Raw genomic sequence first — 20,170 nt, forward strand, 5'->3', positions numbered from 1 at the left:
TCAAATTCTGGGTTCTCCTGGAGTGGTTTTCCACTTCTAGATCGGGTCCCGTCAGGATGTCGCAAAATAATGTTGCTAACTTTGCTCTGTTTTATTACCTTTGCTCTTGAGTCGCCAGGTATCTTTATGATACCGCCACGTGGTTCAAGTCCGAGTAATGATCAATAATCCAATACACCGATTAGTAAGATTTAAATCAAAGCACATTTATTATACACAGTAATCACTACTCATGCACAGATTCTACGTCTAAGATACTTCTACACTAACAGGCCTATACTTAACTTGGAACTGGCCCACCGGGTCAGGGAAACAAATGGCCTTTCATTCGGTTCTGAGCCTGCAGGATTCGAAGTTGGTACAGATTGGTAGCTAGCAGCGCCTATCTCGTAGCGAGCATTGAATTAAACTTACGATTCGATCTTCACTGCTCCGGTCACGGTCAATGTTGGTTCGTTGTTGCTGGGTGACCCGGGCAGGAAGAGGAGCTGAAGAGGGGCTGCTGAAGAGTGAAGAGAGCGATTTGAACTTGGGGCTCAATTCTTATAGTCCCCAGGGGCTTCCCGCCTTTCGGGGCGGACCCTGTACCTGGTCCCAAGTGATTGGACTTTGTCTCAATCGCTTGGTTCGATTTTCTCCAATGCTGGAGCGGTTCCCTGATCGATGGGCGGTCTTGAGGTGCTCGTTCACCTCCTTTTGTGTAGGCTCCTGCTGGCGCCGAAGAGTCTGGTTTTGCTTTGTGTGTCTAAATGTTGCTTATTGTTCACGGGGATTGCTCATTAGTATGCAGATGGCTGTTGTTTTGGTATGCTGATGGTTGCTGGTGTCGATAGTGTCTGGCCTTTCCAGAGGTAAATACACAGCCAACCTGCAGCTGCTGGTTTTTGTCTTGTTGGCTGACTTTCCCATCAGCCTTTGCCGTTTGCCATTTTGAATCGTGAGTTGGCCATTTTAAGTGGCTACAGAGGTGCCTAGGAGGCGCCGCATGAAGCCTTGTGTGTACCGGCATGGGTATGCCGGACCGGGCATGCCGTCGAAGACTCCGGCTGAGCAGAGAGAGACAGTGCAACATATCTGCCAGATGATGCACACCTGGTGCCTCAGGGGTATGGGGGAGGACACCCGCTCCCGATGTCCATCAAGGTGACGGTCGCCCTGACCTTTTACGCCATGGGGTACTTCCAGGCATCGGGTGAGGACCTGTCCGGGATCTCACTGACCTCGGTGCACAGGTATCCACGCTGTCACCGAGCCCACCAGGTTGCCGGGCAGCAGGGTTTGCTGACATCGCCGGGATGCCCCGTGTCCAGGGGGCGATCAGCGGGATGCATGTCATCCTACAGGCACCGGTGATGACAGGCCGCTCTACACAAACCGAAAGGGGTTGCACTCAATGAACATCCAGCTGGTGTGTGACCATCAGCTGCGCATCGTGCCAGGGGCACGGACACCACATCCCAACCCCACACCCCCTCACTTCCCACCCCTCCAACCCCCCCCCCACCCACCTGCATCCCCTCCATGATAGATATCTGCAGCACAACGAGGTGGGGGTCCTGGTTTGGCAGTAACAGTGGGTCTGGTCCATAGGATGGAGGGTGATGACAACCTGCTCTGCAATGAGCCCTTGTGCTCAGCACCATTTGACAACGTCTGACTCCTGCCCACAGTATCACTTTCCACCTGGGTGATCCCTGCATGCGGGCTGGTCATTCTGTCGCACAGTCATACCGAATTCCTGGGGTGGTGGTGGTGGGGACGGTTGGGGAGCGATGGGGAGGAGGGTTGATTGACTGATATTTATTGTCACATGTACCGAAGTACAGTGAAAAGTATTTTTCTGCGGCCAATGGAACGTACACAGTACGTACATAGCAGACAAAAGAATAATCGACAGAGAACATTGACAGTGGTGTATCAACAAATAGTGATTGGTTACCGCGCAACATGGAGGAGCCACACAGCGGGTCGGCGCGGAAGAAGGTAGAACCCCCCCCCCAGATCGCGCACACCTGCCGATCAGTGGGTGGAATACTGTGTGGGTTTTTTCTCCATATCTAAGAAATTATAAACTTGCCTGGGATGTGTTATCACAAAAGATTTGTTCCTGGTTGGTGTCACGGTGGCGCAGTGGTTAGCATTGGTGCCTCACGGCACTGAGGGCACAGGTTCAATCCCGACCCTGGGTCACTATCCGTGTGGAGTTTGCACATTCTCCCCGTGTCTGTGTGGGTCACATCCCCACAACCCAAAGATGTGCAGGGTAGATGGATTGGCCACGCGAAAAATGTCCCTTAATTGGAAAAAAAAGAATTGGTACTCAAATTTATTTAAAAGAAAAGATTTGTTCCTGGTTTTCTATTCCAAGAAGCCAGTTGATGAAGGAGTCGATCTTTACTCTGACCTACATTTATTTACAGAGTGAAATATTACAAGCATGTACCTCCTAACTTAATCACATCATAATTCTAGTCAGTGTCTCTTCTTATGTGTTCAAGTGAAACCCCAAGTAATGCCCTCCACTAGCACATAATTAAACACAAGTGATCTACAACTAACATGTAGGATGGGCAGGTTTCCTGTGGTAAGAGCCCAAGTAACCTGTGCCACAGCCTCAGGATAAGGAGTCAGTCTTTTAGGCTCATATGAGGAGAACATTCTTCGCTCAGAGGGTTGTGAATCTTGGAATTCCCTAGCTCAGAGGGATGTGTTTGCCCCATTACTGAGTATATTTAAGATTAAGAGAGATGGATTTTCGATCGCTCAGAGATTTAGATTTGTTTATTGTCACGTGTACCAAGGTACCGGGAAAAGTATTGTTCTGCTTACAGTTCAGACAGATCATTCCATACATGAAAAAAACCAGAGGACAAACATAAATGCACAATGTAAATACATAGACACAGGCATCGGTGAAGCATAGAGAAGTGTAGTACTACTCAGTAGAGAAGATGTGAGAAGAGATCTGTCCATAAGAGGGTCGTTTAGGAGTCTGATAACAGCGAGGAAGAAGCTGTTTTTGAATCTGTTAGTGCGTGTTCTCAAACTTTTTGTATCTCCTGACCGATGGAAGAAGTTGGATGAGTGAGTAAGTTGGGTGCGAAGGTGTTGAGTTGGGCGCTCTGGATCCGTGGAACACATACAGGTCACCAACACTTGAAATAGTGCAACACTATTTTATTGAGTCATTAACAGTTTAACATACTTTCACTGTGGGTTAACACGATACTAGCTTTAACTAAAGACCTTTGCCTTGTCCTAACCAGTCGATGCACTCAGCACATGGTGAATGTCTGTGCTGCAGGCTGTGAGCTCTGTCCTACTAGGAAGCTGCAGCTCGAATGAGCGGGAACTCTGATGCCCCCTGTCTTTATAATGCGTGTGCTCTAACTGGTGATTGGCTGCGGTGTTGTGTGTGTTGATTGGTTCCACTGTGTGTCTATCAGTGTGTGTGTCTGCACCATGATATACTGGTGTATATTATGACAGAAGGGTCTTTGATTATGCTGCCCGCTTTCCCAAGGCACCAGGGGCTGTGTAGACAGAGTCAATGGATGGGAGGCGGGTTCACGTGATGGACTGGGCTGTGTTCACGACTCTGTAATTTCTTATCGTCTTCGGCCGAGCAGTTGCCATACCAGGTTGTGATGCAATCAGATAGGGTGCTTTCTATGGTGCATCTATAAACGTTGGTAAGAGTCAATGTGGACATACTGAATTTCCTTAGTTTCTTGAGAAAGTAGACGCTGTTGTGCTTCCTTGATCATAGCGTCGATGTGGGTGGAACAGGACAAATTGTTGGTGATGCGTATACAAGGAATTTGAAGCTGTCAACCATCTCCACCTCTGCCCCGTTGATGCAGACAGGGGTGTTTACGATACTTTGTTTCCTGAAGTCACCAATAATAATAATCTTAATTGTCACAAGTAGGCTTACGTTAACACTGTAATGAAGTTACAGTGAAGTCACTGACCAGCTCTTTAGTTTTACTGACATTGAGGGAGTGTTTGCTGTTGTTACACCACTCCACTAGGTTCTCTATATCCCTCCTGTATTCTGACTCATCATTGTTCGAGATCTGACCCACTACGATCGTATCTTCAGCAAACTTGTAAATAGAGTTGGAGCCAAATTATGCCACACAGTCATGTGTATAGGGAGTATAGTAGGGGGCTAAAAACTTGCAGGGCCCCGGTATTGAGGATTACCATGGAGGAGGTGTTGTTCATCTTTACTGATTGTGGTCTATGGGTCAGAAAGTCAAGAGTCCAGTTGCAGAGGGAGGAGCCAAGTCTTTGGTTTTGCAGCTTTGATATGAACTTGGCTGGAATTATGGGGTTGAAGGCGGAGCTGTAGTCAATGAATAAGAGTCTGATTTAGGAGTCCATTTTGTCGAGGTGCTCCAGGTATGAGTGTAGGGCCAGGGAGATGGTGTCAGCTGTGGACCGGTTGCGGCGGTATCCGAATTGCAGTGGATCTAGGTGTTCTGGGAGGATGGAGATGATGTGCCTCATGACCAACCTCTCAAAGCACTTCATTCCGATCGATGTCAAGTGCCACCGGACGATAGTTGTCGAGGCACGTTGCCTGGTTCTTCTTTGGCACTGGTATGATGGTGGTCTTCGTAAAGCAAGTGGGGACCTCGGATCAGAGAAGGGTGAGGTCGAAGATGTCCACGAACACATCTGCCGGCTGGTCGCACAGGATCTGAGTGCATGACCAGGGACGCCGTCAGGACCCATCGCTTTCCGAGGGTTCACTTTCAAGAAGGCCCATCTGACTTTGGAAGCTGTGACGGTGGGTATGGGTGTGTCCGGGGCTGCTGGGGCAGTTGACAGCGGTTTGATGGCTTCCTACTTGAACTGAACGTAGAATGCATTGAGTTCAGCGGAGAGGGGTATGCTGTTGCCTGAGATTCTACACGGCTTCGCTTTGTAGCCCGTTATGTTGTTTAAGCCTTGCCCAACCGACGAGAGTCCGTGGCGTTAATCTGTGACTCTAGCTTCGTCTGGTGTTGTCTCCTGGCATCCAGGTGGCTTTGCAGAGATCGTACCTGGATTTCTTGTATTGGTCAGGGACACCTGACTTGAATGCCTCAGAGTGGCCTTCAGTTGGGAGTCAAGGTTCCCGATTAAGCCATGGGGTTGGGGAACATACGTACTACCTTTTTTGGCACACCGTCTTCTACAAATTTGCTGATTAAGTTTGTGACGGTGGTGGCATACTCGTTTAGGTTGGTCACTGACCAACCTGACCAATCAAGGGATATAGCATGGGAAAGTGGAATCGAGGCAGACCCTGATTGTACTGAATGATGGAGAAGGCTCGAGGGATGTATCGCCTACTCCTGCTCCTATTTCTTATGTTTTGTGTTCAAAGACTGACTCGTCTATTGTAATGTTCCCGGTAAACTGCAAGATCACATGGCTGTACAGCAACCCTTAATTATAGAACATGAACATAGAACAGTACAGCACAGTACAGGCCCTTCGGCCCATGATGTTGTGCCGACCATTTATCCTAATCTAAGATCAACTTAATCTACACCTCTTCAATTTACTGCTGTCCATGTGCCTGTCCATGAGTCGCTTAAATGTCCCTAATGACTCTGACTCCACCACCTCTGCTGGCAGTACATTCCACGCACCCACCACTCTCTGTGTAAAGAACCTACCTCTGACATCTCCCCTATACCTTCCTCCAATCACCTTAAAATTATGTCCCCTCATGAAAGCCATTTCCGCCCTGGGGAAAAGTCTCTGGCTATCCACTCTATCCATGCCTCTCATCACCTTGTACACCTTTATCAAGTCACCGCTCTTCCTTCTGTTCCAGTGAGAAAAGCCCTAGCTCCCTCAACCTTTTTTCATAAGACATGTCCTCCAGTCCAGGCAGCATCCTGGTAAATCTCCTCTGTACCCTCTCCAAAGCATCCACATCCTTCCTATAATGAGGCAACCAGAACTGGACACAATATTCCAAGTGTGGTCTAACTAGGGTTTTATAAAGCTGCAGCAAAACCTCGCGCCTCTTAAACTCAATCCCCCTGTTAATGAAAGCCAACACACCATACGCCTTCTTAACAACCCTATCAACCTGGGTGGCAACTTTGAGGGATCTATGTACGTGGACCCCAAGATCCCTCTGTTCCTCCACACTTCCAAGAATCCTGCTTTTAACCCTGTATTCAGCATTCAAATTCGACCTTCCAAAATGAATCACTTCACATTTATCGAGGTTGAACTCAATCTGCCACTTCTCAGCCCATCCTGTCAATGTCCTGTTGTAACCTGCTACAGCCCTCAACACTATCTACAACTCCACCAACCTTCGTGTCATCGACAAACTTACTAACCCACCCTTCCACTTCCTCATCCAAGTCATTTATAAAAACCACAAAGAGCAGAGGTCCCAGAACAGATCCCTGTGGGACACCACTGGTCACCGACCTCGAGGCGGAATACTTTCCATCCACTACCACTTGCTGTCTTCTTTTGGCCAGGCAGTTCTGTATCCAGACAGCCAAATGTCCCTGTATCCCATGCCCCCTAACTTTCTGAATGAGCCTACCATGGGGAACCTTATCAAATACCTTACTAAAATCCATATACACCACATCCGCTGCCCGGCCTTCATCAATGTGTCTCGTCACATCCTCAAAGAATTCAATGAAGCTTGTGAGCCGTAACCTGCCCCTCACAAAGCCATGCTGACTATCTTTAATCAAACTATGTTTTTTGAAATAATCATAAATCCTGGGCGAAATTCTCCGGTATCGGCACGATGTCTGCCGACTGGCGCCCAAAATGGAGCAAATCAGTCGGGCATCGCGCCGCCCCAAAGGTGCGGAATGCTCCGCATCTTTGGGGGCCGAGCCCCAACCTTAAGGGGCTAGGCCCGCGCCGGACGGATTTCCGCCCCGCCAGCTGGCGGAAAGGGCCTTTGGTGCCCCGCCAGCTGGCGCGAAAATGACATCTCCGGGCGGCGCATGCGCGGGAGCGTCAGCGGCCGCTGACGGCATTCCCGCGCATGCGCAGTGGAGGGAGTCTCTTCCGCCTCTGCCATGATGGAGACCGTGGCGAAGGCGGAAGGGAAAGAGTGCCCCCACGGCACAGGCCCGCCCGCGGATCGGTGGGCCCCGATCTCGGGCCAGGCCACCGTGAGGGCACCCCCCGGGGACAGATCGCCCCGCACCCCCCACAGGACCCCAGAGCCCGCCCGCGCCGCCTTGTCCCACCGGTAAGGTAGGTGGTTTAATCTACGCCGGCGGGACAGGCATTTTAGCGGCGGGACTTCGGCCCATCCGGGCCGGAGAACCGCGGGGGGGGGGCCCGCCAACCTGCGCGGCGCGATTCCCGCCCCTGCCGAATATCCGGTGGTGGAGAATTCGGCAACCGGCGGGGGCGGGATTCACGCCAGCCCCCGGCGATTCTCCGACCCGGCGGGGGGTCGGAGAATCTCGCCCCTCATCTCTCAGAATCCTTTCCAATTTTTTGCTCACCACAGATGTAAGACTGACTGGTCTGTAATTCCCAGGGATTTCCTTATTCCCTTTCTTGAACAGGGTGTTGGAGGGAAGAAAAACCTCAAAGTCTGTTCTCGACCGCGTGGTGTTGGTAAAACTTTGTTTAATTCGGAAAAACTTTGTGCACACAGGAGAGATAGATTCTGCGACTATCCTGTAGCTCGCAAAAGTCAGCTCTGCCTGTCCTCAGAATTACATGCATATATATTTAAAGTTCTTCGGAGTCACAAGCAGGTATTGACGTCACTGAATCATTCGGAACAATACAAAGTAATCAGTGTGCATATTTTCTGGTCCTCGTAATGGGAAAATGATTAAAGAACACAATATTTCCTTACAATCTCATGGACTTGTGCTTAACATATTTAACTTCTAGAAGAGGTGCGAATGTGTTGGACAATGGATCCCTTAGACATACTGGGACCTCCTGTGTTTCCCTTTTCATATTCAAATGCTCTGTGAGATGATGAAATCATTTCCAATGTGGGTGACGTTAACCCCTTGCTTGCTGGTTTTCCCTTGTTATAAGTTTAACCCCTTGCCTGCTGGTTTGCCCTTGACTTGTGCTATTGCAATACTTTTGTTTTTTTAAATAAATTTAGTGTACCCAATTAATTTTCTCCAATTAAGGGGCAATTTTGCATGGCCAATCCACCTAGCCTGCACATCTTTGGGTTGTGGGGGCGCCACGCAAACAAGGGGAGAATGTGCAAACTCCACACGGACAGTGACCCAGAGCTGGGATCGAACCTGGGACTTCGGCGCCGTGAGGCTGCAGAGCTAACTCACTGCGCCACAGTGCTGCCTCTATTACAATACTTTGAGACATCTTTATTATACCAATCCTGACACATATAGCAATTTCTTCCGCTAACACAGGGGAACAACATTCGCCTCCCTCCAATCATCCGGTACTACTCCAGTGGAGAGTGAGGACGCAATGATAATCGCCAACGGCGCAGCAATCTCCTCCCTCGCTTCCCGTAGTTAACTTGGATATATCCCATGAGGCCCAGGGAACTTATCTATGATGCTTTTCAAAATTTCCAGCACGTCCTCCTTCTTAATAACAATCTGTTCAAGTCTTTTAACCTGGTTCACGCTGTTCTCATGAGCAACAAGATCCCTCTCTCTAGTGAATACTGAAGCAAAATATTCATTGAGGGCCTGCCCCATCTCCGCAGACTCTAGGCCCAAGTTCCCTCCACTATCCCTGATCAGCCCTACTCTCACTCTGATCATCCTCTTATTTCTCACGTAAGTGCAGAACGCCTTGGGGTTTTCCCTAATCCTTCCCACCAGGGTTTTTTCATGCCCCCTTTTAGCTCTCCTCAGTCTATTTTTGAGTTCCTTCCTCGCTACCTTGAAACCTTCTACAGCCGTGCCAGATCCTTGCTTCCTCAACCTTCCTTCTTCCTCTTGACTAGAAGCTCCACTTCTCTTGTCATCCAAGGCTCCTTCACCTTACCATTCCTTCCTCGTCTCAGTGGGACAAAACTATCCAGCACTCACAGCAAGCGCGCCTTAAACAGCCCTCACATTACTGTTGTGCATTTCCCCAAGAACAATTGTTCCCACTTTATGTTCCTCAGCTCCTGTGTAATAGCAGTATAATTTCCCCTCCCCCAATTAAATACCTTCCCATACTGTCTGTTTCTATCCCTCTCCATGACGATGGTAAAGGTCAAGGAGTTGTGGTCACTGTCACCGGAATGCTCTCCCACAGAGACATCTGACACCTGGCCTGGTTCGTTGCCAAGCACCAAATCCAATATGGCCTCCCCCTAGTCTACCTATCTACATATTGAGTCAGGAATCCTTCCTGTGCACACCTGACAAAATCTGCTCCATCCAAACCATTTGCAGTAAGGAGGTTTTAATCAATATTAGGAAAGTTGAAGTTACCCATGACAACAACTCTGTTACTTCTGCACCTTTCCAAGATCTGCCGCCCAATCTGTTCCTCTATCTCTCTGCAGCTATTGGGGGATCTATAGAAAACTCCCAATAAAGTGACTGCTCCTTTCATGTTTCTGCCTTCCACCCATACTGACTCAGTAGACAACCCCTCCTCGACTACCTCCTTTACTGCAGCTGTGATGCACTCCCTCATTAACAGTGCCACTCCCTCTCCTCTTTTACCTCCCTCCCTATTCTTCTTAAAACATCTAAACCCTGGAATATCTAACAACAATTCTGCCTTGTGAAATCCATGTCTCTGTAATGGCCACAACATCGTAGTTCCAAGTTCTGATCCATGCTCTAAGTTAATCTCCCTTATTCCTGACTTCCAGACACTCCTTGCATTGAAACATACATATTTTAACCCATTACACTCCTGAGTGCAACTTTGCCCTATCAACTGTCTATCCTTTCTCACAGACTCGCTGCTTACTATTTCTGCCTGTTTAACAGCTACCCTATCCTCTGATCCATTGCTCTGGTTCCCGTCCCCCTGCCAAACTAGTTTAAACCAACCCAAAGAGCTCTCGCAAACCTCCCACCCAGGATATTGGTGCCTTTTTCCAGTTTAGGTGCAATCTGTCCTTCATGTACAGGTCCCACCTTCCCCAGAAGGTATCCCAATGATCCACATATCTGAAGCCTTCCCTCCTGCACCAGCCCTGTAGCCATGTGTTCAGCTGCACTCGCTCTCTGTTCCTTGACTCACTTGCACGTGGCACCGGTAGCAATCCTGAGATTACTACTCTGCTTGTCCTGCTCTTCAGCTTCCTAACTCCCTAAAATCTCTTTTTAGATCCTCATCCCTTTTCTATGCTATGTCGTTGGTGCCAATGTGCACCACGACTTCTGGTTCCTCCCCCTCTCCCTTAAGAACCCTGTAGACTCGATCCGAGACATCCCTGACCCTGGCACACAGGAGGCAACATGCCTTCCGGGAGTCTTTTTCGCGACCACAGAATCTCCTATATGTTCCCCTAACCATTGAGTCTCCTATCACTATTGCTTTTCTATTCCCCCCTTCCCTTCTGAGCCCCAGAGCCAGACTCAGTGCCAGAGACCTGGCCACTAGGGCCTTCTCCCGGTAGGTCATCCCCCCCAACAGCATCCAAAACAGTATACTTGTTTTGAAGGGGAACGGCCACGGGGGATCCCTGCACTGTCTGCCCGTTCATTTTCCTTCCCCTGACTGTAACCCAGCTACTCTTGTCCTGCACCTTGGGTGTGGCTACCTCCCTGTAACTCCTCTCTATCATCCCCTCTGCCTCCTGGTTGATCCGAAGTTCATCCAGCTCCAGCTCCAGTTCCCTAACACGGTCTCTGAAGAGCTGGAGTTGGGTGCACTTCCCGCAGGTGTAGTCAGTGGAGACACCAGTGGTGTCCCTCACCACCCACATCCTACAGGAGGAGCAGGCGTCCCCTCTGATCTGAATTCCGTAAGAGATTTAAAAGGAAAAAAAAATTAAATACCTGTTCGGCCCTTAAAAAAAAAAATAGTGCTGCTACTCTCTCAAGTGAACCCTCTAAAATTGGTGATTCTACTAAATGATTCAAAGATAGCTTGCTGCCCCCAACAAACAAAACAACTCTTATCTTACAGAATGTAGCTGCCCTGTGGACCAACTGGAACTCCGCCCTTGGACTCTGCTCCCAATCAGCTGCTCTCTCTGTAAACTCCTGGCTCCCTTCGCGCTCTTTGAGGAAATGAAATGAAAGGAGCACCTTGCTCCCTCCTCACCTAACTCCCTCAGTCACCAAACTCTCACTTAAGTCATTAAGTCCCTGAGTCTGCCCCTTTAAGTTACCATGTGGGCACACAAAAATATTAAAGGTGCCACATACTTAAATAAATCACCTGGACATTCCAACAAAAAAATTGGTCCAATGTTGTCATCTTAAAATAAGCAGATTTATTGATATTTTAGCTGATTACATTGCCTTTGTTTCCTGAAGATAATACTGATTCGGAAAGTTGCGCTTGTGCCTAGATACACACGTATGATGGACTGGAAGTGCCATGCATATTGATTAAATGTTCTTTTCCTTTTAGTACCGTAAGTTGTTGTGTCGCAAAGGATAGAATGATGGCCCAGATGCTGATTGAATAGTCTTAGTCATAGCTTCACGGTCCGTTTCCTTCCCACAAAAAATTGCTTTCAACATTACGAGAAAATCATCTGCCTTTTCCAGCTTAAAAAAATCACTGAAAGATAGATAGTCAGAACTAAAACGAAACTGGAACAAATGGCGTACAATAACCTTTTGAGTGTTTCCGTTGAAATGGATAAGGTACCAATGTAGTTTCTCAATTCTAATCGGTCCTGTCACTTTGCAAATTAACATCTTAAATATCCGTCTCTCTCTCTCTCTCTATCTCTCTATCAATGAATCTATCTATCTATCTGTCTATCTATCTATCTATCTATCTGTCTATCTATCTGTCTGTCTGTCTGTCTGCTATCTATCTATCTGTCTATCTATCTGTCTATCTATCTGTCTATCTGTCTATCTATCTACCTATCTATCATCTATCTATCTGTCTATCATCTCTCATCTATCTATCAATCTGTCTGTCTGTCTGCCTGTCTGTCTATCTATCTATCTATCCCTCTCTGTGTCGCTTTTTGTCTCTATCTCTATCTCTCACTCACTCTCTCTGTCTCTCTCTGTCGCATGTCCACAACTTGAGCCCATAAGGTATTATCTAATTAAAAATAAATCCCTCTGTCCCTCTTTTCTTTGTTGTAAGTACTTTATAAGTATGACCAGGGACTTCTGGTGACGGCGGGCGGGAGGCGGCCGCACAATGGAGAGCTCCCGCTCGGGAACGGCTCCCAGGGTCCGCGGAGGCGGCAGAAGAAGGGAGAAAGCACGGAGGAGGCACTGAGAAGACACAGGGGGGAAAAAAACCCCAAAGAAAAATGTCGAGGGTGAGCAAAAAAACGGCTGGAAAAAAAAAACAGCTGGAGGTCCGTCGGGGAGTGGAAAGGTCACCGCGGGGTCACCAGGAAAAGTGGAGGCTGGAGCACCAGGGAAGGCCACACTGCTTACGGCTGAAGAAATAACCAAGGTGATGGCTGCGGAATTTGAAAAGCAGTTGGCGCAGATTGCGAAATGCATGGAGACGGTGAGGAAGGAGATGAGGGAGGCCTTGAGTGTGCTGGTGGAGGAGGCGGTTTCCCCGGTGAGGACGAGGTGGCGAGCGCAGTGGCGGAGGTGCGAGAGCAAGGGGAAGCACTGAAGGAAGTGAAGGAGACGTTATTGCAGCACGGTGATCAACTTGCCTCGATGGGGAAAGAGATGCGGAAGGTGATGGATACTAACAAGGATCTGTGAGGAAAAATGGAAGACCTGGAAAATAGATCCAGGCGACAGAACTTGAGGATTGTGGGGCTGCCCGAAGGAGTTGAAGGACCGAAGCCGACTGAGTATTTTGCCGCGATGCTGGCAAAACTACTGGGGGAGGGGGAGGACCCCTCCCGATATGAACTGGATCGGGCTCATCGGTCTTGGAGGCCTGTACCAAAGGCGAGTGAGCCGCCAAGGGCAGTGACTCTGTGCTTCCGTAGGTACAGGGTGAAGGAGAAGGTCCTGAGCTGGGCCAAGCAGAAGCGGGTGGTGCAGTGGGCTGGAGCTGGTATATGCGTATACCAGGACTTTACGGTGGAGCTGGCAAGGAGGCGGGCTGCCTGCAACCGGGTGAAGAGGGCACTGTACATTAGCAAGGTGCAGTGCGGCATTGTATATCCAGCGAAGCTGAGGGTGACTTACAAGCTCAGGGACTTTTATTTTGGAATGGCAGAAGCAGCGGAGGAGTTTGCGAAAGCAGAAGGACTGTGGCAGAACTGACAAATTGAGGAAGGGCCATGTGCCGATGTAAACTCATGACTGTATTTTCTTCTTTTTTGTATCACTGTGTAGAGATTAAAGGAGCCAAGGTGGTATATATTTGGACAAGGGAAGGGACGGGACTTTCACTCAAAATGAGAGTTCTTTGGGGTGTAGGTGGATAGGCGGGGTTTGTGTGCTAAAAGGGGATCTTTGGGCTTTCCTGGGGCCGGGCAAGTGGGAAAGAGACCCAGGCGGGGGCCTCCACGCTGGCCGGTGTGTGCCGGCCAGTGAACGGGAGTGAGGTGGGGGGAGGGGCTGCGGTCATTGGAACCTGGCAGAACAGGGTCCGAGTGGTCTAGCCGGGGTGTAAAGTTGGGGGGGAAGGAACCAAGGGTAGGGGGAGGAGTTTTACAAGAGGCAGTGGACGGGAGGAGCTGGAGACCTGGGGTGGGGGGGTGGGAGCCGTGTAAGATTAAGGGTGACTACGGGTAATCCCTGATTTATTTTTGTAATTTGTTTATGTAAACATGCGGGTTGAGGTTTTGGGGTTGGTGGGTAGATGGGATCGTTGTTGTTATTATGGGGACTGACATATCTTGCTGATTATTGTTTATTGTTGATGGATGTAAATGTGGGAGAAAATGTGAAAATGGAGGAGAATAAAAATAAAATAAAAATAAAAATAAAAATAAAAAATAAGTATGACCAGAAAAGATTTTAGGGATCCATTTTGTCCAAACCGTTCACCATTTTAATTTTTTATCATTCCCCCTCTCAGTCTTCTCTTTGCCAGAAGGGAAGACCCAGTGCAGTCACTCCCTTCAATTCTGGGCTCAACTGAGTTGCCCTTCTCTGCACTCCCTTCAACAACGGAGCGTGATTTTTGAAATAGGGAGGCCAAAATTGTGGGCGTAACAAGGTAAAATACAGTTTAAACTAGCTCCATCTGGATTTATCTGTTATAAGCCTTGCTATGAATACCAGCATTCTGTTTTCTGTTTTTTTAACAGTCCAGCAGCGTTGTGTGGATGGTTTAGAAACTTACCCCTAAACCCAACGATCTCCCTCTTGTTCAAATACAAACCTATTACAGAAAATAATCCATATCTACCTTCCAACTGTCAAACGCTACAACTTTATACTTCCTTACATTAAACTGCACATGCCATTTCTCTGCCCACCTATTGAGTTTTTCACAATCATTTTGAATTCCTTGATCTTTACCAATCACCACAGCTCCCAATTTGGCATCATATTCACATTTGGGCACTTTGAACAGAATCCTTCCTTGGAATCATTCACGAAAAAATAGAACCAACAGTAGTTCCAGCAATGAACCTTGAACCCCATTTGTGACTGGCAACCAGATAGCTGCCCATGAACTGCAGCTCAGTATTGTCCAACACCCAACCATTGGCAATATATTATAATCTATTCCCATCTGTGCAATGAGCAATGCTTGGCCTTTAATTTGGGACGGGGTCAAATTTGTCCTTGCAATCTTGGTAGCTAACCCTATCTACTGTACCTGTCATCTAAAAAGAAAATCCAATAAATTAGTCAAGCATGGCATCCCACTCAAAACCATGACTGTCTCAGATTAATTCATGTCCCTTAAGATACTCTTTCGTATATAATATTTTCAAGCACTTTCCCAACATTTCAAGTAAGTTTTATTGAATTATAATTTGATGCTTCATCCTTCTCCCTATTTTGAAGATGTGTTTGTCAATGTTCCAGGACTTGGCCTGCACCCAGAGAACTCTGAATAATATCCACAAGTGGACTCAAAATTGTTTGGGTCAATTCTTTCATAGCCCTGAAATCAAAGTCTGGAATGATATTTACTTTGGGCTTCAAAAACTTCTCAAATATGCCCTCTTTTGCAATTTAAAACTTTTTCAACCTATGTTCCCCTTCACATTGCACCCCTAATTTTGCCCGTCTCCCTAAAAGGAAGAGCTGTGTATTTCGGTATTACCTCTCTATTGAGACCTGGCTTCCTTATTTTGTTTTTTCAGTCGAGCCAAACCCTTTTTTCATCCTGTCTTTACTCGTTGGCTGTTCCTCAATTCGAGAATGATGCCTACCGGGATTATTCATTTCTGTTGTTCATAGTGAGAAGTCTTACAATACCATGTTAAAGTCCAGCACTAGCTTTCGGAGCACAGCTCCTTCCTCAGGTGAATGTGCTGTGCTCCGAAAGCTAGTGATTAGAAACAAGCCTGTTCAGTTGAAGTCAGCTGACTTTCGGAAGTAATATGGGGGGAGCAATCACGCTAGATGGGGATCTAGCGGGGGGCGGGGGGGGGGGGAGGATAACTGGGTTGCTGCTGCAGAAATCAAAGAGGAACTGGTTAAAGAAAGGGTGGTCGGGGCTGGAATGCGCCACCTGGGGAACGGGTGGGAGCGCGGAACCGGGACGTGGGACTGGCCTAGAGAGGGTGATGGCTAGTCGACACGGGAAGGGGGCAGGTAGCCCCCCAGTGCGGCTGATCACGTGGAACGTGAGAGGCCTAAATGGGCCGATTAAAAGGGCCCGAGTGTTCGCGCACTTGAAAGGACTGAGGGCAGACGTGGCTATGCTTCAGGAGACGCACCTGAAGGTGGCGGACCAAGTTAGGTTAAGGAAAGGATGGGTGGGACAGGTGTTCCACTCAGGGCTGGATGCAAAGAACAGAGGGGTGGCCATACTGGTGGGGAAATGGGTATCATTCGAAGCTAGGAGCATTATAGCAGATAGCGGAGGCAGATATGTGATGGTGAGTGGCAGACTGGAGGGAACGGAGGTCATGTTGGTTAACGTATATGTCCCGAATTGGGATGATGCGGGATTCATGAAGCGGATGCTGAGACGTATCCCGGACCTGGAGGTAGGAAACCTGATAATGGGGGGAGACTTCAGCACCGTGTTGGACCCAGGGTTAGATAGATCTAGATCTAGGACCGGAAGAAGGTCGGCAGCGGCCAATGTGCTTAAGGGGTTTATGGACCAAATGGGGGGAGTGGATCCATGGCGATTTGTTAGGCCGAAGGCCAAAGAGTTCTCCTTCTTCTCCCATGTTCACAAGGTGTATTCCCGGATAGATTTCTTCATTTTGGGAAGGTCGCTGATCTCGAGGGTGGAAGAAACTGGGTATTCAGCCATAGCTGTCTCAGATCATGCCCCACATTGGGTGGACCTGGAACTAGGAGAGGAGAGGGAGCAGCGTGCACTCTGGCGATTAGATGTGGGATTGCTGGCAGATGAGGGAGTCTGTGGAAGGGTGCGGGGATGTTTCGAGAGATACCTGGAGGCCAATGACGACGGGGAGGTCCGAGTGGGAGTAGTATGGGAAGCACTAAAGGCGGTGGTCAGAGGAGAGCTGATCTCCATCAGGGCCCACAAAGGGAAAATAGAGGCCAAGGAAAGGGAAAGATTACTGGGGGAGATTTTAAGGGTAGATAAAGAATACGCGGAGGCCCCGGAGGAAGGACTATACAGGGAGAGACGACGACTCCAGACGGAGTTCGACCTTCTGACCACCAGGAGGGCGGAGGCGCAGTGGAGGAAGGCACAGGGGATGAGATATGAATATGGGGAAAAGGCTAGTCGCCTGTTGGCCCATCAGCTGCGAAAGAGGACAGCGGCGAGGGAGATAGGGGGAATTAGAGATGAAAAGGGAGCTATGGTGCGGAGAGCAGGGAAGATAAACGAGGTGTTTAAGACCTTTTACGAAAGACTTTATAGGTCCCAACCCCTGGAGGGAAAAGAGGAGATGCGGCAGTTTTTGGACCAATTAAGGTTCCCGAGGGTGGAGGAGCAGGAGGTGGAAGGCCTGGGGGCACCAATTGGGATGGACGAGGTTACCAAGGGGCTGGGGAACATGCAGGCAGGGAAGGCCCCGGGACCAGATGGGTTCCCGGTGGAATTTTATAGAAAATATGTGGACTTGCTGGCCCAGCTGTTGGTAAGGACTTTTAACGAGGCCAGAGAAGGGGGGACCATACCCCCGACAATGTCGGAGGCGACGATATCGCTAATTTTGAAGCGGGATAAAGATCCGCTGCAGTGCGGGTCCTATAGGCCTATCTCACTGCTAAATGTGGACGCCAAATTGCTAGCAAAGGTGCTGGCAACGAGGATAGAGGATTGTGTCCCGGGGGTGGTGCACGAAGACCAGACAGGATTCGTAAAGGGGAGACAACTAAATGTCAACGCGCGACGGCTATTAGGGGTGATAATGATGCCCCCAGTAGAGGGGGAGGCAGAGATAGTGGCGGCAATGGATGCAGAGAAGGCATTTGATAGGGTGGAGTGGGAGTATCTATGGGAGGTGCTGAGGAGGTTCGGGTTCGGGGACGGGTTTGTATGCTGGGTCAAACTCCTCTATGGGGCCCCAACGGCAAGTGTGGTCACGGGTCGGCAATGGTCGGAGTATTTTCGACTATACAGGGGAACAAGACAGGGATGCCCGCTATCTCCATTACTGTTTGCGTTGGCAATTGAACCACTGGCCATGGCGCTGAGAGACTCCAGAAAATGGAGAGGGGTGATTAGAGGGGGAGAGGAACACCGAGTGTCACTCTACGCGGATGACCTACTGCTATATGTAGCGGACCCAGTGGGGGGGATGACAGAGGTCATGCAGATATTGAGGGAGTTCGGAGATTTCTCGGGATATAGGCTTAACATGGGAAAGAGTGAACTTTTTGTGATACACCCTGGGGACCAGAACAGAGGGATAGATGGCCTACCGTTAAGGAGAGTGGAAAGAAACTTTCGATACCTGGGGATTCAGATAGCCAGGAGCTGGGGAACCTTACACAGACTCAATCTGACACGACTGGTGGAACAAATGGAAGAGGACTTCAAGAAGTGGGACATGCAGCCGCTGTCACTGGCGGGCAGAGTGCAGGCAATTAAGATGATGGTCCTCCCGAGGTTCCTATTTGTGTTCCAATGTCTCCCTATACTGATCACTAAGGCCTTTTTAAAAAAAATAGACAGGAGCATCACGAGCTTCGTGTGGGCAGGGAAGGGTCCGAGGGTAAGGAGGGGGTTCTTACAACGTAGTAGAGACAGAGGGGGACTGGCGCTGCCGAATTTGGGCGACTACTACTGGGCCGCCAATGTGGCGATGATTCGTAAATGGATGATAGAGGGAGAGGGAGCGGCGTGGAAAAGACTAGAGATGAAGTCCTGTAAAGGGACGAGTCTAGAAGCGCTGGTGACGGCGCCACTACCGCTCTCACCAAAATGATTTACCACGAACCCAGTGGTGGCGGCAACATTAAGTATCTGGGGGCAATGGAGGCGACAGAGAGGTGTGTTGGGAGCCTTGGTGGGGTCCCCAATTAGGAACAACCATAGGTTTGCCCCAGGGAGGCTGGATGGAGGATTCCAGAGCTGGCACCAGTTGGGAATTAGGAGAGTGGGAGATTTATTTATAGACGGGACATTTGCGAGCTTGGGAGCGCTGGAGGAAAAGTATAAGCTGCCCCGGGGAAATTTCTTTAGGTCTATGCAGGTTCACAAGACAACAGGTGAGGGAATTTCCGCTGCTCCCGACACAGGGGATCCAGGATAGAGTGCTTTCGGGGTTGTGGGTCGGGGAGGGCAAGGTGTCAGAGATATTCCGGGAGATGAGAGAAGTGTGGGAGGTGCGGCGGAAGCCCGGCAAACCACACACATATGTTTTGGTTGTGCCCGGCACTGGAGGGGTATTGGAGGGGAGTGATGGGAGTGATCTCGAAGGTGGTGAAGGTCCGGGTCAAGCCAGGCTGGGGGTTAGCTTTATTTGGAGTTGCGGATGAGCCGGGAGTGCAGGAGGCGAAAGAGGCCGATGTCGTGGCCTTTGCGTCCCTAGTAGCCCGGCGTAGGATTTTACTCATGTGGAAGGACGCGAAACCCCCCGGACTGGAGGCCTGGGTAAACGATATGGCCGGGTTCATAAAACTGGAGTAGATTAAGTTTGCGCTGAGAGGATCGGCTCAAGGGTTCACCAGGCGGTGGCAACCGTTCCTCGACTACCTAGCGGAACGTTAGAGGGAAGATAGATGACCAGCAACAGCAACCCAGGGGGTGGGGGGCGGGGGGGTAAGATGTTTGGGTTCTGGGAGGGGGAGGGGGATGGGGGGGGGAGTTTCATTTTATGTTATTTGGTTAGTTTACCATGTTAGTTAGTTACTCAATGTTAGATTGCAGTTATCATGTTACTTGTACTTTTAATTTCTCTTTTGCTTGATTTGTAAGGGGAAAAAATTGTGATTGAAAAACTTTAATAAAATATATATTTTTTAAAAGAAACAAACCTGTTAACCTGGTATTGAAAGACATCTTACTGTGCTCACCCCAGGTTCAACGCCGGCATCTCCACATCATGGCTATCATGGTTCATAGTAATATGTTATAGTCATATTATATGTCATAGTAATATCTTGATTAATAAGGGGATAAGGGGTTATGGGGAGAAGGCAGGAGAATGGGGATGAGAAAATATCAGCCATGATTGAATGGTGGAGCAGACTCAATGGGCTGAGTGGCCTAATTCTGCTCCTATGTCTTATGGTCTTGTGGTTAAATATAATATTTAGTTCTGGGGAGGTTAAAGTTAACTATAGAACATGGGATAATACAACTAAAGCAGCTTGAGACCCCAGGGTGGTCAGGGTCAGTGCAGGGTGGACCCCTGGCCCTCCCCCTGGAATGCAGGCACCTTGGCACTGCCCATTTGGCACTTTGGCACTGCTGCTCTGGCACTGCCAAGGTGTTTAGGTGGCACTGCCAAGCTGGCAGGAGCATTGCCTGGGGGCCAGGGTGGCAGTGCATGTTCCCAAGTGCTAAGGTGGCACTGCCAAGGACCAGGGGG

The sequence above is a fragment of the Scyliorhinus torazame genome, chromosome 6 (assembly GCF_047496885.1).
Source record: "Scyliorhinus torazame isolate Kashiwa2021f chromosome 6, sScyTor2.1, whole genome shotgun sequence".
NCBI lineage: Eukaryota > Metazoa > Chordata > Chondrichthyes > Carcharhiniformes > Scyliorhinidae > Scyliorhinus > Scyliorhinus torazame.